The sequence below is a fragment of the Giraffa tippelskirchi genome, chromosome 2, assembly GCF_054371585.1.
Source record: "Giraffa tippelskirchi isolate mGirTip1 chromosome 2, T2T-mGirTip1v1.2.pri, whole genome shotgun sequence".
NCBI lineage: Eukaryota > Metazoa > Chordata > Mammalia > Artiodactyla > Giraffidae > Giraffa > Giraffa tippelskirchi.
This window is the reverse complement of record NC_137276.1, coordinates 39140761-39161249: the sequence shown is the minus strand read 5'-3', so window position 1 is coordinate 39161249 and position 20489 is coordinate 39140761. Positions and strand designations below refer to the sequence as shown.

Below are 20489 nucleotides of genomic sequence, written 5' to 3'. Positions count from 1 at the left end.
TCTGGAATTCTCAGAACCAAAGCTTGAGTCCTCCTAGGAGCCCAAGCAGACAAACTCATCCAGCCCATGCTGGCACAATGGCCATTCTAACCACATTTGCATGGGTGTGCCCGACTCTGCTCTGTTCTTTGTTTGAGAAAAATCAAAATTTTTATGGCAAATTTTATTTGATACCTACTATGGGAAGGTAAGGGCTTCCCAGGTGGCTCAATGGGTAAAGAATCCGCCTGCAATGCAGGAGATACAAGAGCCAGTGGTTCTGTCCCTGCGTTGGGAAGATTTGCTGGAGAAGGGCATGGTAACCCACTCCAGTATTCTTGCCTGGAGAATCCCTATGGACAGAGGAATCTGGCAGGCTACAGTCCATAGTGTTGCAAAGAGCCGGACACGATTGAAGCAACTGAGCATGCACCCAGGTACATGGGAAGGTAAAGGCTGATATTCTGGGGATATGCTAATACTGAGAAGATGGCATTTATTTTCACAGTGTTCTCATTTATTTAAAAAATCTGAGAGATTCAAAGGAATTTCCTATAAGAGAAGACACTTGTTACACTAAATGTGAGATCAAAGACCTGCAGCATAAGGAGGGGATGCAGTAAAAATCAGCCTTCAGTCCTTGTCTTTGTGTAAAAAATTTAGAGCAATACAGGAGGGATTTTGATTCAGAGTTTAAGTTCTAGAGCCACCATTAGCTCTGTGTCGTCTCTCTGCCCCTTAGATTTCTTATATGAAAAATAGGGCTAATAATCATATCTTATCACAATAATCGCATCTTATCGTAGTGAGATGTGAAGAGTTAATAAATGAGAAGTGCCTGGAATGCTGCCTTGCCCGTGGAGAACACTGTGGAATCATTAGTTATTATTATTATCCAGTTTCCTATGAGGGAAATTTAGATCTAGAGGTGAGAGAGAGATACTTTCTTAGGCAAAAAAAAAAAAAAAAGAATTGCGGACTTAAACTCATTCTTTTTTAATTTCTTTATTTTTAATTGAAGGATAATTGCTTTACAATATTGTGTTGTTTTCTGCTAAACATCAACATGAATCAACCATAGGTTGATTCATATGTCCCCTCCCCCTTGAACCTCCCTCCTGCCACCTCCCTCCCCATCGCACACTTCTAGGTTATTACAGAGCCCACGTTTGAGTTCCATGAGTCATACAGTGGATTCCTTTTGGATATCTGTTTTACATATGGTAGTGTACGTTTCCATGTTACTCTCTCCATAAACTCTTAACCAGTAGAATGTGACAGAGTGTTAGTTTCCTGTTTCTGCTTTACCAAATTAAAACAAACTTTCTACAAACAACAAAACTTTATTTTATTATAGTTCTTCAGGTCAGAAGTCCAGGTTTCACTGGATTAAAATCAAGATAATTATCTTTCTTCTGGAAGCTCTGAGGGAGAATGTGTCCACTTGTCTCTTCCAGGTTCTAGAGGCTACTGCATTTCTTGATTTATGGCCCTTTCCTCCATCTTCAAAGCCAGTTCTGTAGCATCTTCAAATCTGTCTTTCTGACTCTGACCATCCTACCTCCCTCTTAGAAGGACCTTTGTGATTACATCAGACCCTGATGGATAACCCAGGATAATCTTCAGATTTTAAGAAGATTAACTTAATCACATCTGCAGATTCACAAGTTTAGGGGATTAGGATGCAGACGTGTTGGGTGGCCATTATTCTGCACACCATATAGTTTATCCAGTCACACACAAATGCATTTCCTTTTGCACATCAAGGCATTTGTAACAGTTTTCCAGTTAAAAAAATATTTCCACCAATAGTGTTGACATTAGGTATACTTACTAACATCTAATAGACGTTTCGGAGAAGGCAATGGCACCCCACTCCAGTACTCTTGCCTGGAAAATCCCATGGACGGAGGAGCCTGGTAGGCTGCAGCCCATGGGGTCACTAGGAGTCGGACACGACTGAGCGACTTCACTTTCACTTTTCCCTTTCATGCACTGGAGAAGGAAATGGCAGCCCACTCCAGTATTCTTGCCTGGAGAATCCCAGGGACAGCGGAGCCTGATGGGCTGCCGTCTATGGGGTCGCACAGAGTCGGACACGACTGAAGCGACTTAGGAGTAGGAGGAGGAATAGACGTTTAAGAGAAAATGCACAAGTCTTGTGTTAGGAAAGGGATCAGAAAACCATAAAACTATCTGTCCACAATGCCATAAAAGCCAACTGGGAAAGGAGAATTAGCTTGTTCACTTCTTTAAGCTTTTCAGGCTGTCTAGAATATGTAATGTATTTCAAGATGTATTCAAGTGCTTTATTTTATTTGTAAAATGTATGTTGGATTGCAGAAGAGTACCCTGTTGGATTTGGTAGGCAGAACAACTTTTTTAATATTCTCACTATCACCAAAAGATAGCTTGGGAAATTAGGTTTAATCATAAACAGTAGAGACTTCTACTAGCTGAGGTGAATTTCTGGAGGAGAAAGACACTATGTATTGTCCCTTTTTTAACAGCACTTACATTTTGCCTGCATCTTCCACATTATCTACTCCCACTCAGAAGTACTATGCTCCCACATTGTCATAATAATCCTGGACTTTTCCACTAACAAATCAGACTAGCTCACAGCTTAGGACCTTCGCTCTTGCTCTTCCTCTGCCTGGAACAGTCTTTCCCCATTTACCTCTCCAATTCCTCCTCCAAATCCAATTCTTCTTCTGTTGTGTTCCACTCAACCTCCTCAACGCAGCTAGGTCACTAATCCCTAGTAAGCTCCCCCCTCCTCCGACCTGCACCCTGAGGTGGTCACAACTGAGCAACTGCACACACATACTTTATTGAGATCTCCTTAGTTTTTACCTAATGCCTCTTTTTTTTGTTCCAGAGTCCCACCCAGGACATCACATAACATTTAGTTATTTAAGTTCCTCTTGGCTGTGACAATTTGTTAGGCTTTCCTTATTTTTAAAGACCTTGACAGTTTTGAGCAATACTGGTTAGGTATTTTGTAAAATGCCCCTCAGTTGGAAATTACTGGATGATTTTCTCATGACTAGACTGGGAGGTTATAAGTTTTGGGGAGGAAGGGCCCAGAGGTAAAAGTACCACCATTTTCATTGCTTCTTGTCAAAGTACATGCTACCAAGATGACTTATTATGGTTGATATTAATCTTAATCCCCTGGTTGAGGCTCGTCAGGTTTCTGCACTGTGAAATTTCTCTTCTCCCAGTCCCTTTTCCACTGTACTGTTTGGAATGAAGTCACTGTGCACAGCCCAGACTTAAATAACGGGGAGCTACCCTACATCTTCTTGAGGGCAGAGAACCTACATAAAACGTATCCAGCATGAAATCTAATTCTGATAGGATCCCAAAAGATCCCTATCCATACCGAAACTTGGGAATCACTGGTCCGAAGGGCAGAATCACGTGATGTCCTGGGTTTCCTTCCAACTTGATGACTCGCTGATTGTCTGAGTGTGGACGACACGGTGAATGGATGGATTTGCTGGACTTCCATGGAGACTGATAGTTACTTATTTAGTCTAGAAACCAAGTCTCGGATCCTCTAGACACAAAACAGTGGATAAATATAGAACTGTTGATATTACCACCATGGAGTGTTTTGGAATTGGAACCCAGCATGTTGGAGGAGAAAAAAGCCATACCGAGGAGAATATATATACAGTGCTTTGGACTGGAGTCATACACACCACTGAGGGATCAGCTAAAGAGGAGAAAGTATCAGCCGCGTCAACTAGAGGAACAGTGTCAAGGGGGAGCCCAGAATCCTAGGGTATAAAAGGCCATGTGAAGAGGGTCACATGGCACATGAGCAGTAAAGGGTACTTCAGAGCCACAGTAGCATTAACAACAGCAACAAACATTTATTAAGCTATTGCATGTATCAAGCATCAATCGTACTATTAATATATCCATTCCTTAAAGTAGGGACTGCAACTGAGTTTAAGTAACTCACTCAAGGTCACACCATTACTGCCTGATGGGTTTAGGATTCAAACTCAGGTCTGTATGACTTTGGATCTGAGGTTAAAACAAAGGATTAGGTCAGCTGTTTTCTTAGAAGAACGAGACATTCCCAACGTTATCCGAAGGATGTAGTAAATATACAACAGGTGAGAAGCAGCCACGTTTCTACTCCAGGAGGAAAAAGGAAGCACCTTTATGAAAGTTGCTGGCTTCAGAGAAACGATACAAGGAAGGCAAGCTGAAGATGGAACCATTAGCAAGAATTCTGGCACATGAACTATCGAGAGAGCTTATGGTGTAAAAGGAAATCCAGAAACTCATTTTTCCCTAATGGAAGCCTTGAACTAGTAACAAAGCTGCTACACCAAGGAGAAAGTTGAGTGGGTTATAACATTTCCTTGTTAAAAACTCTTACATTTTCTCATGTGTGCCCTGCACTCAGCATTAAGTTGCAAACTTCTACAGGCTGGCTGTGGTTTGGTTATTCCCGGAAGGCACAGAGTGGGAACTCAGGAATGCAGTTAAGCAACTTCCTACTTTGCTCAAGCCTTAAAAGAGCTACAGTGACCATCTCAGACATTGTTATTTTCAGAAAAATTTCCTAATGTATTTTAAGAAAAGAACAGATAAGATGCATATGATAAGGAAGCGCTCTGGCTTTAGGCTTTCTTTAGCACATTTCAGGGTTATGAAAACATGCTAGCATTGCCCTCTTTTCCTTAAACAGTGTGGCTGTCTAGTATCTCCGCCTTAGGAGGTCAGGCCCACTAGCTCTATCAGTATCCTTCCACTGCTGAAAACCAAAGCCCAGAAGAGAGCCCTGGGCCAAGCAGGCTGGACTCTAGTCCAGGTCACTTGCCAAGGCAGGCAGGGGTAGCCATCAGGCTTCTCTTTGCACTTCTGCAAGGCACAGATTTTCCCAAGATTGCTGAGTAGAGGAGCCTTTTACTAAAGGAACATCAGACTCCTTAGAGGAGTCTTTATTTTATGATATGCCACTGGTTTGGGTTGACTTGCTGCTAACCGATTATTGATTGCATGATAACTGGTTTCCAGGACAGCTTTACAAAAGTTGACCCTTAAATGTAGTTAATCAGTGCATTTCCCATCCCAGTCCTTGGAAATACTGAGTTAGAACAGTTTATTTCTTAAACTTATAGAACCTTATGGCTTAAACTTATAGAACCTTAGTCATTGGAATTACTCATGAGTTTCTCAAAATGTACATTTCTGGGGTGTATTTGAGCCAGATTCTCTGGGGCAGAGCCTGAAGACGTGCATTTAAACAAGAGCTACCTAGAAGCACTAGAGCAGAGTGTAGGGGGATAATGTGACTCTCAAAAGTATAGGAAAATAGTGTAGGTTGGGTCATTATTAACATTATCATCTCTCTTGAGATGATAGGCCCCAGGTATGTGTCCTAAGAGAGCAGACACAGACAGGGGAAGGCAATTGAGCAAGACCGGAAGTCTTTGTTCTATTTTAGGCTCTGTCACTAATTGTCTGTGTGGCTTTGTACAGTTCACTAACCCCTGTGGCCCTGGTTTTGTCATCCATAACTATAAGTGTGTGGGCTTATATATTTCAACGTCCCTTTTACGTCCACTCATCTCTGATTGAAATATTGTTTGAAAATACAAAGTATAAACTGGCCCGAGGGCATCTGTTAGGTTCAGTTCAGTTCAATTCAGTCGCTCAGTTGTGTCCAAGTCTTTGTGACCCCAAGGACTGCAGCATGCCAGGCCTCCCTGTCCATCACCAACTCTCGGAGTTTACTCAAACTCACGTCCATCGAGTTGTTGATACCACCCAACCATCTCATCCTCTGTTGTTCCCTTCTCCTCCTGCCTTCAATCTTTCCCAACATCAGGGTCTTTTCAAATGAGTCAGTTCTTCACATCAGGTGGCCAAAGTATTGGAGTTTCAGCTTCAGGATCAGTCCTTCCAATGAATATTCAGGAATGATTTCCTTTAGGATGGACTGGTTGGATCTCCTTGCTGTCCAAGGGACTCTAAAACATCTTCTACAACACCATCTATGAGGTAATAGGCTGAAAAGGTTGATAGTTTTCATAGAAGGTAAGTTATCAAAATACAGTGGCTAAAATTTTGCCTCCAGAGCTGGCACTTTATTATTCACTGGCTGTGGGTGTGACCTTAACCTCAGTTTTCTCATTTGAAAAATGACAATGACATCGGCTCAACCACTGCACAAGGTTCCTGAGCTGATAAATTTTACAGAAAGACTTAAATTGCTGGAGTACTTTGAAAACTTTAAAATGCCAATCAAGGGAGCATATTATGAGTTGTCACCAAAATGAGGATTAACTCAACTGAGCAGCAGGAGATGCTTCAATGCTGTTGTCCGGAGTGTCGTGGGAAGCCCTGGGAATGTAGGGTGCCATTAGATGGTCCTGAGGTTTAAGTGGGAAGATCCCATAGAAAGCAGAGTGGCCTGATCCAAGCCGAGGCAGCACAGGCTGAGTGCCAAGATCGGCTGCAAGTTTACACAAACACTCTCATTTTAGCATCAGACATACTTTTAGCCCCCAGAAAAGAAAGTGAACAGGAAGGACCCCACAAGATAACTTTGGATGCTTCAAGAATTCTAAAAGCCGCAGTTTGGAATTCGAGGCATTCATTTCCTTTTCCAACAAAATTGAGACCCTATAGGGTAATTTCAGGATGATGAACTCCCGCTTCTTAAAAACCTGATTGGAATTTGAGATAGCTGGATCAGGCTGAGATTCTCACTCTCTGTGATGAAGTTTCACAAAGTAGGAGAAAACATATGGGCTTTGGAATCAAGTTGGATTCAAAGGCTAGTTTTTTTCCAACAACCTAATTTGACTCATTGGGCAAATCATATAACATTTGAGCATCTCAGTTTTCTCATCTGTAAAATGGGAATATTGTAATATTGTTATAAGGACTGACGGGAGAACACAGTGGAATACTGAATTTTGGTGACTTTCAATAGAATGTTCCTCAGCAGTGTTTCATTCTTACATGCATTTGATTACAAGCTATGTTGCCTGAACCCAAACTGCAAACACAGCACATCCTGGCACCCTTCAAACACAAACAAAAAGAAGCCTAAGAACCCCTGCTTCTTAAACTTTCCAAAATGAAAGATGAATATATAATGTAGAGCAAGTGGTTTCATAACTTTCTTGCCATGGGCAGTGTCTTGTTAAGGCCAGTAAAAGACAAGCAGGATGAATCTCTGTGAATTACTTCAATTAGTCCAGAAGCCATGAGGCTTCACATCCCTGAACCCAGTTTATTCTCTTTTTCTGGTAATATATCTGATTGCCTTATGCATTTATCCTTTTTCTCTTATTGAACTGTAGTTGATGTACAATGTTATATAAGTTACAGGTGTACAACACAGTGATTCACAATTTTTAAAGATTGTACCCTTAACCCATTTTATTCATCACTAAATTAAAAAATAGGATGATGTTTGATAAGTCTTCCCTCAAACCCCTACTTTGGGTCTCTACTAGGAATAAATATAAATTTGAGTTTTTTAAATGAATCTCAAGATTTTATTGGTATTATTATCATCCTGCAAGCTTACATTTCCTCCAGAATTTAAGCTATATCATCCATATAACAATTGCTTTTTTGCTGTAGCTTATAACAATAATTGAGATTTTTCCAGTTGTGACCTGAAAATGTGGCATGATTCTAGCATTCCTTTAGAAGTATTCAATTCAGTGGGGTTGTATATATAATTATTTATGTACAATTTATATGTTGTATATTAAATTGGTGTGTAAGTCTTTGCAAACTTCTAACTCAGATCTGTTAGATTTAGCAACTCTCATTCATCCAGAATATCTGACTAATCACAATATTTAATTATGTTTCCATGTGATCACATCTATGCATTAATAAATTTCCTTATTGTGCAGCAATTTTCTTACATGGAATAGAGAGGTTACTATATAATCATCCTGACAGGCACAGGAACCCAGGGAGTCTGCAGGCAGGGTCTTTGGTCACCTTGGGTTTAAAATTCATCATAGAACAATAAAACATGTTTGTTTTACTGAACCCATGACAACAAGGACTTTATCCAAAAACCAGCTGTAGATGCTAGTAACAGGGCACTCCACTGACCTGAAAGAATGCGAGCAGGCTTTGTGTCTTGCGCACATATTTGTCGACAGAGTACTTTTTTGGTAGAGAGGAACAGAAAATTCTGGCTTCTTCAGAGAGCTGAATGCAAGCAACCCCTCCTCCAAAAGTAGTCAAAATACCACTGGGGAGAACCTTGACTTTATAAGGGAAGGCAGCTTCTGAGTCACAGAAAGTCTTTTCCTGCTTAATTTTCTCTCACTGACTGGCCTGGAATGAGCCTCTGCTAAAAATGTTTCAGGCAACTGTTGATTTAGGAATTTCTGTCCTCTTTTCTAGTAACAGACTGGGTATGTGTTGTGGAAATTCTACAGATCCCTACACCTCACTCACCCCTTTTAAAGTCTTCCTCTTGGAAAGTGGACATGGATGGAAGATTTCTCAGGCTTAAAGAAGGAAAAGTTTCTGTCCGTCAGAACTTTATATAGGTCTGGCATTTGGGGGTAAAACGCTGCATTAAAAAAGCTTTTTTCCCAGATGACATACAGATGGAAAATGTGTCTGGGTAGAAGATTCTTCTGAATAAGAAGGACCATCCCAGAAAACAGAAAGGTTTAGGGGTTTAGAACATTATTATCTGTGTTGCATTGGGGTTTTTTTCCCTCACATTGAATGGTACTCCAGACAATTTTATACATAGGATTTTGATTATTGAACCAATAAGTAAAATCTTAAGTGATGGGGGTAGGGGAAGTTGGAACACATTGTCTCCATAAAATTAAAATGGATTTTCCAATAGCCTGTTTGCTTTGCCATTTCTCTCATCTCCTAAAAAAACTTTCTTGACTTTAGTGTCAATATTCCGTCTTAGAAAAAAAAAACTGCTCTGTAAGATACAAACATTTCCACATTCTGGTGTGTTTGGGGCATCAACTGTGCCTAAGCCTATGCTGTAACCTGAGCTGTCACTCTGCCTTGATATGCCTTTGATATCTCTATCTGAAAGGAAACAACCCACCCAGAATGGCAGATTGTCTGTCACGCAAAGGAGACTTTCAGAGCCTTCAGCTTCATCTCTCATCATCCTTTTATGGCTGCTTTATTTCCACTCAGATTTTTCAGATCTCTGAGATGGTCAACCTCTTGGAAGACTTCCTTGACCACCACACTCCCTCCCACTAGATATTATGTTCTTTAAGAGCACTCAACCTTCTTCTCATAGTACTTATTGGTGTTTGTGATAGTGTCTGATTATTTTGTGATACCCACCTTTCTCATTAGACCTGAGTAGGGACCTGACTGTTCACCACAGTATCTCCGATGTCTTTTAAAAGACATGGGCATAGCAGGTGCTCAGTAAATGTCTCTCATGTGGATGTTTGCAAAGGACCAACTCCACCTGGGCCTCGATGATGAACTGTCGTTGTTGTTCAGTTTCTATGTTGTATCTGACTCTTTGAGATCCCACGGATTGCACAGTAGGCTTCCCTGTCCTTCACTGTCTCCTGGAATTTGCTCAAACTCATGTCCATTGAGTTGGTGATGCTACCTAATCAGTGATGATGAGTGAATGCCTCTAATCCTTCAAGAAGCAGGCGCTCCTTGCAAAATGTGCTGATAGTGGACTATACTGGTAATGAAAGAAAGATGAATTTAGATGCAATTTTAGTGATAGAAAAGTGTTTTCAATATTCAGGCAATCCATAAATCCCTTACATTTAGTGTTAAAATGCCGGATATGCCGCTTAAGAAAAATTTTTACTTTTGTGTACCTGGGGCTCACCAGTTCTTTCTCCACTCATAGGCAAAGTCATTACTCCATTCAAGCAGATCTATTTGTCCAAGAAGCATTCCTCCAACCTCCACCACTGAACTCCACTCTCCAGAAACATGCTGAAATCCTAGCAAAGTCACGTTGACCTGACTCTCCTCTCCTCTGAGTTCCCTTCTAACCTAGCAAATTGCCGAGTGTTCTCCAACTTCCATCACCAATTTAAAAAAATAACAATAATAAAAAAAATCTTTTGGCTCTGCCACAAGGCATGTGGGAGCTTAGTTCCCTGAGCAGGAGTTGAACCTGTGTCCCCTGCTTTGGCAGTGAAGAATCTTAACCATTAGGCTACCTGGCAAGTCCTCCATCACCACTTTTATTCCAAAGTTTCCTTGGAGCTCAGGTCCCTGCTCCTGAGAAAGGGCATTCAGTTAGGAATTCAGGTACCATCTGAATAGAGCTGGTTCTAGCTAAAAACAACTCAGCCCAGCAGTGAGTCCTAGAGGGTAGAAAGGACACACACTGGAATATTAATATTGCATTGGGTAGTCCTAAAATTAGTTTGCACAGCTCTAGAATTTTCCACTTGATATTTATGAATCCAAAAATCTGACAAAGAGATATGTCTGAATTTGTGTCTGACATTGAGATTTTACCATCAAAAGACAATAAAATGTAATGACAAACTTTGTTCTTGGCTTACTCTTATCCATTAAAGGGATAAATAGTAGACATTTCCTGCGTGATTAAGCCTGATATTTAAGCACTTCTCATACAATCAGAAGGCAATGGCAACCCATTCCAGTACTCTTGCCTGGAAAATCCCATGGACGTAGGAGCCTGGTAGGCTGCAGTCCAAGGGGTTGCAAAGAGTCGGACACGACTGAGCGACTTCACTTTCAGTTTTCACTTTCATGCATTGGAGAAGGAAACGGCAACCCACTCCAGTGTTCTTGCCTGGAGAATCTTACAGACGGTGGAGCCTGGTGGGCTGCCGTCTATGGGGTCGCACAGAGTCGGACACGACTGAAGCGACTTAGCAGCAGCAGCAGCAGCAGCAGCATACAATTAGGAATGGGGCAGGAAAAGGTTTTTAGAACACCTGGGCTGTCACCCCGCTTATTTAGCTTATATGCAGAGTACATCATGTAAAATGCTGGGTTGGATGAAGCACAAGCTGGAATCAAGATTGCCAGGAGAAATATCAATAACCTCAGATATGCAGATGACATCACCCTTATGGCAGAAAGCGAAGAGAAACTGAAGAGCCTTTTGATGAAAGTGAAAGAGGAGAGTGAAAAAGCTGGCTTAAAACTCAACATTCAAAAAACTAAGATCATGGCATCTGGTCCCATCACTTAATGGCAAATTGATGGGGAAACAATGGAAACCATGATAGACTTTATTTTCTTGGGCTCCAAAATCACTGCAGATGGTGACTGCAGCCATGAAATTAAAAGACATTTGCTCCTTGGAAGAAAAGTTATGACCAACCTAGACAGCTTATTAAAAAGCAGAGACATTACCTTGCCAACAAAGGTCTGTCTAGTCAAAGTTATGGTTTTTCCAGTAGTCATGTATGGATGTGAGAGTTGGATCATAAAGCTGAGCGCTGAAGAATTGATGCTTTTGAACTATGGTGTTGGAGAAGACTCTTGAGAGTCCCTTGAACTGCAAAGAAATCAAACCAGGAAATCAATCCTAAAGGAAATCAGTCCTGAATATTCACTGGAAGGACTGAGGCTGAAGCTGAAGTTCCAATACTTTGGCCACTTGATGCGAAATGCTGACTCAGAAAAGACCCTGATGCTGGGAAAGATTGAAGGCAGGAAAAGAAGGGGACGACAGAGGATGAGATGGTTGGATGGCATCAACAACTCAATGGACATGAGTTTGAGCAAGCTTGTGGAGTTGGTGATGGACAGGGAAGCCTGGTGTGCTGCACTCCATGGAGTCACAAAGATTCAGACATGACTGAGCGACTGAACAACAACAAAGCTGGAGAAGGCAGGTGTTTTTCTTATTTTCACTTTACCTAGAGTTTAAAACTTCAACTGCCTAAACGAATACCTCACTCCCAAGTGTGTAAAATAACAGATGATACATTTGTTTTTTATCCGCAATTGTTAATATGATGAAACAAGTACAGTTAAGGACAAACACAAACATAAAATGAGCAAACCCCATATAGTATGTTTTGTAAAAGGTATCAACGGCATGGAGACATAGGATTCTGTCTCAATCACTGTCAACATGGCCCCTGCAATTTTTTGTTAGTATTTGAGTGTCTGGGTAAATAGAATAAGGTAAGAATGAATGGAAGTTATATTTCCTTAAATCACATCTGCTAAATGGTAAGACCCAAATTTCATTACTTGACTCTTTCATTTCAGACCATTGGGTTTTATTTATTTATTTTCTGATGGGTTTATCAGAAGTAGAAGCAACAGTGCTAATCACTTGAAGAGATTTTTGTCGTAGGTGTTGTCGTTTGTTTTTTGTTTTTGTTTTTACTAATAGGACCTTTGTATAATGAAGACAGGATCTACAGCATGTAGTGGCTTAAAAATGTGTGCAATACTCCTCTCGTTAACCTTGCTGCATATTTTTTCCCTAGAAATAGCCAAGAAAAAGTGTTTGGAGGGTAGTACTCTGATGATGAGTTGACATACAGATCTATAGCTTCTCCAATAGTTCCTTATTTATTCAAGCCAGATTTACAGTTCCTGGAGAACTAGGAGGCTGTTGTTCAGTGGAACTACTTATTGATTATACATTTCTAGTGAAATGAATGGAGAAGGAAATGGCAACCCACTCCAGTATTCTTGCCTAGAGAATCCTGTGGGCAGAGGAGCCTGGTGGCCTGCTGTCCATAGGGTCGCACAGAGTCAGACACAACTGAAGTGACTTAGCATGCATGCATGCCTTGGAGAAGGAAATGGCAACCCACTCCAGTATTCTTGCCTGGAGAATCCCAGGGACGGAGGAGCCTGGTGGGCTGCCGTCTATGGGGTCGCACAGAGTCGGACATGACTGAAGTGACTTACCAGTAGCAACAGCAGTGAAATGAAACAAAGTCATCAACTGCTAACAAGTAAGAGGAGAAGAGCTTAAATTCAGCCATTGGCTGGTCTTCAGGCAGCAGGAAAATAAGGGACTATTATTACTTTTAATAGTGATTGATGTTTTTCTCTTTCTCCTTTCCTGACTTCTTTTGTGCTGCTGCTAGGTCACTTCAGTCGTGTCCAACTCTGTGTGACCCCATAGATGGCAGCCCACCAGGCTCCGCCGTCCCCGGGATTCTCCAGGCAAGAATACCGGAATGGGTTGCCGTTTCCTTCTCCAGTGCATGAAAGGGAAAAGTGAAGGTGAAGTCGCTCAGTCGTGTCGACTCTTAGCCACCTAAATATTTTCTAAACATCATTTTAATGTATCTATTTCCTTTTTGGACCTCTGTGGTGACTCAGATGGTAAAGAATGTGCCTACAATGCAGGAGACCTGGGTTCGACCCCTGGGTCAGGAAGATCCCCTGGAGACGGGAATGGCTACCTACTCCAGTATTCTTGCCTGGAGAAATCCATGGACAGAGGCGCCTGACAGGCTACAGTCCATGGGATCAAAGAATTGGACACGACTGAGTAACTAACACTTCACTTCATTTCTTTTTAGCTATATCTTCTTGTACTATTTTTAAGCAGTTGCTCTAGAGACTACAATGTGCCTCCTTAAATAGTCACAATCCACATAGAGTTAATACTGTTTCACTTCATGGAAAAAGTTGAAACCTTATAAGTGCATAAGTACTTTTATCCTCTCATCCTGTTACAATGCCTATTATAAATCCCATACAATCGTATAACTTTTGCTTTAATATACTCTGCTTTATTTCTATTTGAGCATGTACTGTCAAAGTGAGCACCTCGTTTATCTTTTGATGTATTTCTAGACTATTTCTCCAATATCTATTTGAACTGAGAGTCCTAAAGGCAATTTTGTAGTGTTTCATGTGTTTTAGATGGCTGATCCAAAGATTGTGTTTCTATGTACGTGTGTTTGTAAGGGCTGAACTTTTGAAAAGAGCCATTGCAAGAGACTAAAGAAGAATGAATCCATATGGTGTTTGTGGTTGTTTTATTTTAAAATCCAACTTAGTAAGTCCTTGGTCTTTCCAAAAATAAATTTTAACTTCTAAATTTCATTTTTCTATTTTTGCTTTGCCTAGAACTTCTCTTCCACTAACCATCCCCCTTCTTTCCTCTGTGTGACCCATGGAGTCAGAAACTCATTTGGATAATTTCAGGTACAACTTTGGAGACAGACCCCAGGAAATTGACCCTTTAGATACGGTTTGACCCTTATGGGGTCCCACTCAGGGACCTCGAGGTTATCATCCTCATCTGAACAGCAGCATTAAGAGAGACAGGAAGTGAAATGTCTTGATGGGGAGAGGGAGATGCAGTCCCAGAGATTACCCCTTTCTAAAGAAAAATGTATTGCTTCATCCTGACTCATCATTCCATCAAGTATTCATGGATGTAAGACGATGTGCCTGCAGGCCCCGTTTAGAGTGCAAAGTGCCCCCAAAGCTCTTTAACAGGCCATTCTTTCTTCAGATACAAAGTGCTTAAAATGAACTAACCTCAAATGGCTCTCATTCAATTATAGACATTCAGATAAAACCTATATTTATTTTTGCAACTGAACCAAAGTCACCAGGCAATCTAGTGTTTGTCAGGCCAAATACAAACAAGTATACATACATGCACCTACATAATTACCTATGTGTTTGCATAATTACATAAGCATGTACCTTCAGAGCTGCAAAGTTTATTAAATTTTACAGCTGGGCCTAAGACAGGCATTAAGGTGAATTGTAAATGTAACCTGATTTAAGCCATATTTAATTTGGCTTGAATCTTCAGCAAAGAAACTAGGCTCTCAAGACCCTGATTTAAGAAACCAACAGCAAACAGAAAACTGTTCTCGGTGTTTTTCACCTAATAGGTGTCCAAAGAATTTGTACTTGAAATTGGATGATTTATGTATTAAAAGAGAGATTGAGGCTAAAGCCCCACTCAATTAATTTGAAAATATGGAAAAAGCAATTGCCAAAGCATGTAATTTATTAAATGTTGGTGGTCTCCAAACTTCATCTTTAAAGTGGGAGAAAATGATATAGTTATTCTGGCAGTGAATGAAATAATGCACATTGCTTAGTGCAATGTCTAGCATGTAATAGGTGCTCAGAGCCTTTCACTATTATCATGGATTGTATTAGTATCACATTAAATTGCCAACTAAAGTCAAAGTGAAACAGTGTTTTAAGTCATTGATTAAAAAGAAAAGATGACTTTCAAGCAGGAGCCAACAATGATACTGCTTCTATGTTTTCTAAATCTCTGAACATGTGGGTATTTTAAGGCTTCTGAAGAAGACTGCTGAATTTATAAAAAGAAAGGTGATAAATCGGAGACAGAGAGGACCCCCACAGGTCAGCACCTGTGCTTCAGTGAAGTACTAGCCCCGTGGGTATTTCGTGCGTGCTTAGTCGCATCCAACTCCTTGTAACCCTGTGGACTGCAGCCCACCAGGTTCCTCTGTCCATGGGTTCTCCAGGCAAGAATACTGGAGTGGGTCGCTGTTTCCTACTCCAAGGGATCTTCCTGACCCAGGGATCAAACCCTCATCTCCTGTGTCTCTTGCATTGCAGGCAGATTCTTTACCCACTGAGCCGTCAGGGAAATCTAGCCCCATGGAGGGAAACCAATTGAAAAAAAGGCAAATTTGTGATTTTTTTTTAGGAAACGAAAAATATGCAAAGTGTTTGTTCCAGAGTAGACATAACAAAAGTGTTCCTGTCGTTCCTGGTTTCCCAAAGCTCTAAGGCAAGAATTTCAGGTGGAGAGGCAGGAAGAATGTGGGAAACAGCATGGAAAGGGCGAGAATGGAGCCTTGAGAAAATAAATTTGTGGGTTCTGGGCTCGCTTAAGTGAGGCCACGCTTGCTTTCCACCTGAACTGTGAACTCCACAGGGGAGGAAATTTTCTTCAATTTTGTTCACTGCTGCATCTCCAGGACACAAACCAGTGCCTAGCACACAGTGGGCTCTGAATAAGTATTCTAGAATAAAAGCAAGGAGAGAAAATGGAAGATACTAAAGGTTTAAGATAGTAAAAACCTGTCTTCTCTCCTTAGATTTGGGGAATGTAGTAGCACTAGTGTATATGTACAGCATGTATGTGGGCTTCCCAGGTGGCACTAGTGGTAAAGACCCCTCCTGCCAATGCAGATTAGACATAAGAGATGTGAGTTCGATCTCTGGGTCAGGAAGATCCCCTGAAGGAGGGCGTGGCAACTCACTCCAGTATTCTCATCTGGAGAATCCGATTGACAGAAAAGCCTGGCAGGTGATGGTCCATAGGGTTGCAAAGACTAGGACACAACCGAAGCAACTTAACACGCATGCACACCTAATGCATATGCAGTAGTGGTTGTAGAGTATTCACGTGTAGTACTAATACATGTGAATACTATACAATAATACAAAGTATGTAGTACAATACTATCGTGTGATGCCAGAGAACTATACAGTTGTAATTCAGTGAATTTGATTTAGAACCAGTATTTGTGACATCATTTCATTCCCCTTCTTTAAATTCTCAAATTAATTGCTGCTAAAATCTGAGATCCTTCTCAAGCTTGATTCTTATGTCCTTTGTAGTTTAGGACTCTATCATACATTATTGATATTGTCATGGACTATTATTACTATTAATTTTATGATGTGAATAGATGGTATATAACTGATATATTATTTAACTATATTAATATTATCACAAAAGCCAGAGTAAAGATGATAGGAAAGTATTTATTCTCAAAGAGGTTGATAGGATTGATGACAATATACTGGTTTATTTTGATAGTCATGCAAAAGACAAGTACATTGATTACTTTCAAGTAACCTTTCCATTGTACTGATCTAATTAAAGATTTTGGTTCTCAAAGTCTGTAATTTTATAGTTAAAAAACACTTCCTCTTCGGTGATTTGAAAACGACTAACTGTAACAAACGCGGAATTCATTACAATTCAGTGTCATTGTATTCTTATTTTAAAATGTATGCTAAGTATTCCGACCGATTGTAATTTTAAATTAATTGTGTTCTCGTGACACTTTAAAATGTATATCTATAATTAAGGAATTATGTTAGGAAGAAAACGTTGAACAGAATTCTTTGAAAATGTTTCATTAAATAACGCGAAATGTAAATGCCCAGGCACTTGGGTAGAGTTGAGGTTTGAAAACTAAATAATCATTTATTTCATCAAACATTATTAGAACCTCTTAAAGGCTTAAATCAATACCAATGTTTGTAAAAGATGTTGACATTGTTTGACATGGTTGACTCTGGTTTAGGGAGTTTTGCCTACGGCCCCCCAGTTTCCTTTCAATAAGCAGCAAAATATTTTACTCTGGATCCCAAAGGAGAAACTTATTCCTGGCCTCTTCAGCATTGAATGAATTAATATTTTTGTGGACTGAGTTATTAAAAGGCTAAAAGAAGTCTCTATTTCCATTTCACAGAAATAGGTGAAGCTGAGAAAACGTAACTGTCAGTACACTTGTCAGAACTCTACAAATCTGCACGAGCCTGTTTTCTGTATACACTGAGAGAGCTTCTGCACGCCTTCTCTGACCTGTCAGCAAGTGGAAGGAGGGGGAAAGACTGTTCTACTGGAATCAGCTGCAACGGAAGGAAGAAATGAAAGCCATCAGGCTTGTGCTGACAGCTGATCTAGTCATCAGTCCTTTCACACTAAAGCTCCAGCTCACCCTACTGCCAGGGGACCTAGAAGTCTCAAGGTGTTCGGGGACCGCTCCGGGAAGGGACTTTTATTAAAGTGGATCTTCTCTCCCACTAGGGCTTCCTTGGTGGCTCACATGGTAAAGAATCGGCCTGCAATGCAGGAGACCAGGGCTTGATCTTTGGGTTGGGAAGATCCCCTGGAGGAGGAAATGCCAACCCACTCTAGCATTCTTGCCTGGAGAATTCCATGGACAGAGGACCCTGGTGAGCTACAGTCCATGGGGTCACAAAGAGTCGGACATGACTGAGTGACTAACACTTTTTCTCTCCCACTAACACATGGTAAATTGGGCCACCCCTGGCAGCAGTGGCTTCTCCATAAAGTCTTCTGTGGTCCCTAAAGCTAGAAGCAACCCTTCCTCCACTTGGATCTCTGGGCAATTTTGCCTTTCTTACAATAATAATAACACTATTAGGAACTAACACTCATCAGGAAATGACTATGTGTCAGATTCTGTGTAACACATCCTTTCCATGAATTACCTATACCTTCATAACAAGCACAGAAGGTACATTCTGTTGTTAACATCTTTTTACAGATCAAACTAAAAGTTCAGAGAAACTAAGTAACTGCTCCATGCCACCTACTTAATGGTTGTGGAGCCACAATTTGACTCCCAGAATCCATGCTATGACCCCGTAGATTACACTGACTGCCTAGGTTCTCTAGTGGACAGGACCCATATGCTATCCATCTCTACATCCTAAGTCTTCCTTTTCTCCTGCTGCTGCAAAGATAGAGACTTGCCCAAATGTCAATACGTAGTTTTGGAATTAAAACCCAGAAGTGAATTGGTCTTTGGTTTCACGTTTCACTCTGGGTGGGGAAACAGGCTGGCTTGTTATGACTTCCTCATTGAGGGACATGAAAGGGTCACGTAGCAATGTGAACTAATTGAGTACAGAACTGAAGGTAAAAAGGTTTTCTCCCTATGCCTTCAGAATTATAAACCAAAATCAAACCATGGTTGTTTGTCAGGGCAACCTAGAAAGTTCCTCTTCTCCCTCACCCTATTTAATAAACAAACTATTTTCACTTGGCCACCCCATTGAATACAGCCAGAATTCTACCGTCTTCCATAAGACAACAGTAGAGAAAGATCTCTAATCTTTAATCTCACTTGTAGTGATACTTTGAAAGCAGTTAGTATGGGAAAATGTGGTTTGCAAGGACAAAAGACTCAGTCCTGAGAACATGATGGCACCTGACAGTCTCCCAGAACAGAACTGAAGACACAATATTTCCCCTGTCCTGATGTACATCTACACTAATCCAGCTGTCCTTATGTCTTCTCTGCTAAATGGAGAAAAAGTAGGATGACCAGAGGCAGAGTAAAGAGAAAAATAAAATGTGCATCCAAAAAATGGGCACTGGTGAGGAAAAAGAAAAAAAAAAAACATACTATTTTATGTTTAGGAACATGGTCCACCGTCTAAAACCCTGGAAAACAGAGAAAAACAAGCACAATTGAAGCGATAGATTCTTTAGCTGTTATTAAGCCAGTTCTAATGGGCTGCACTGGTGTGTGTGCGGGGGGAGGGGTGCAGAGAGAGGGAGATGAGAGCTGAGAATAAAGGGAAGAAAAAAAAAAAAACGGGGTCAGTGAGTTTCCAGGCTCTGCAGCAGGGAGGTTTGGCAGCTCTGGCTCCTAAGGAAGCCAGGCCTTGTGATTCATCACAGACAGATTCCTGCTGACTTCAAAGAGGGATGTTCAAGTTCAGGAGGAGAAGATGCCAGCATCCAGGAGAGAGGCAAGTCTGGCCAAGTAATTGTCATGACCCCTGAAAACGTATGCTACTCATCTAGAGATGATACTAAACTCTGGTTTGTGTAGCAGTCATCACCATAGCAAAGAATGGGAAAGAGAACTTAATAGTCTCAAGCTGAGGCATCTCTCTCTTCCTCTCTGTCCCTCTGCTTTTCTTTTGTGGATGATGACATTGTTGTTTATCTTAACACGTCTCAAAGCCCTGAACTTTGGGGAAGGACAGCATGGATATAATTCTTTTGATCTTTTTATAAAAAATCAGGGCAAAATTAAAACCTCGTTCAATCAGAAAAGATTGTAGGTGTTTGGCCTTATAATTTGCTAGCCATTTGGTCCTGACTCCACAATCAAGTGACAGGTGAGTCTGTACAGAAACAGCTGAAGCCATTTCCAGTGTCTGCATCCTCACCACATACCTCCTCAAACAGTAGAAAGTGCCTAGGAGACTTTGAGGGTAGACCCTGACAATACGGAATAGTAAAAGTTACACTTCCTACTTTTAAGGAGCTTCCAATCTAATTACAGAAACTAACAGGCAGAAGAAGCAAAACACAGCTGCAAAGTCTGTGGGTTCTGAGCACGGCCAAATGGGCCCAAAGACTAATTGTGGGCTTGTTTCCACTTGAAATTTGACTTTTATATTTTGTTTACTGCTTTCAATTTCCTCACCCTTGTGGTCTGGATGAAAATCAAAGAGCTCAGTTTTAGACAAATGAACAGTTTGAGGTGATAAGTGGAAAATGAGAAGGAATTAAAATAGTGCAATGGGAAGGTAAACCTAAGTGGGAGAAAGAGGGGGAGATTTGAAAGTCATCTGGAAAGAGGGGATGGTCAAAGCTTTAGGGCATCTTTGAGAAAGTGAGGGGAACAAATGCTGAGGAGAGTAGCAGGAGGTCAAGCATAACCAGGGTGAAGATGGAAGGGAAGGAAGAGGACCAGAAGAGAGGTGTCTGGTGAACCGAAGGAGATAAATGTTTCTCAGGCAAGAGGAGTCGGGGTTGACAATTACAATCATTCTGTAAAATCCGT

The 20489-nt window shown here is 40.9% G+C and overlaps 1 protein-coding gene across 25 annotated transcripts in view; it reads right to left on the bottom strand.

Moving 5' to 3' along the window:
- Positions 1-20489, bottom strand: part of ACTA2 (actin alpha 2, smooth muscle) — a 54794-nt gene that overhangs the window by 19810 nt on the left and 14495 nt on the right. For 8 of the 25 annotated variants that reach the window (XM_081556258.1, XM_081556288.1, XM_081556335.1 and 5 more), the window contains one exon: positions 3368-3544. The exons of 14 other annotated variants lie outside the window; for them this stretch is intronic. The gene's annotated coding sequence lies outside the window, so the exon portion shown is untranslated. The remainder of the gene's footprint in view (positions 1-3367; positions 3545-20489) is intronic. 3 more of the 25 variants (XM_081556342.1, XM_081556298.1, XM_081556353.1) reach the window with 1 other exon arrangement.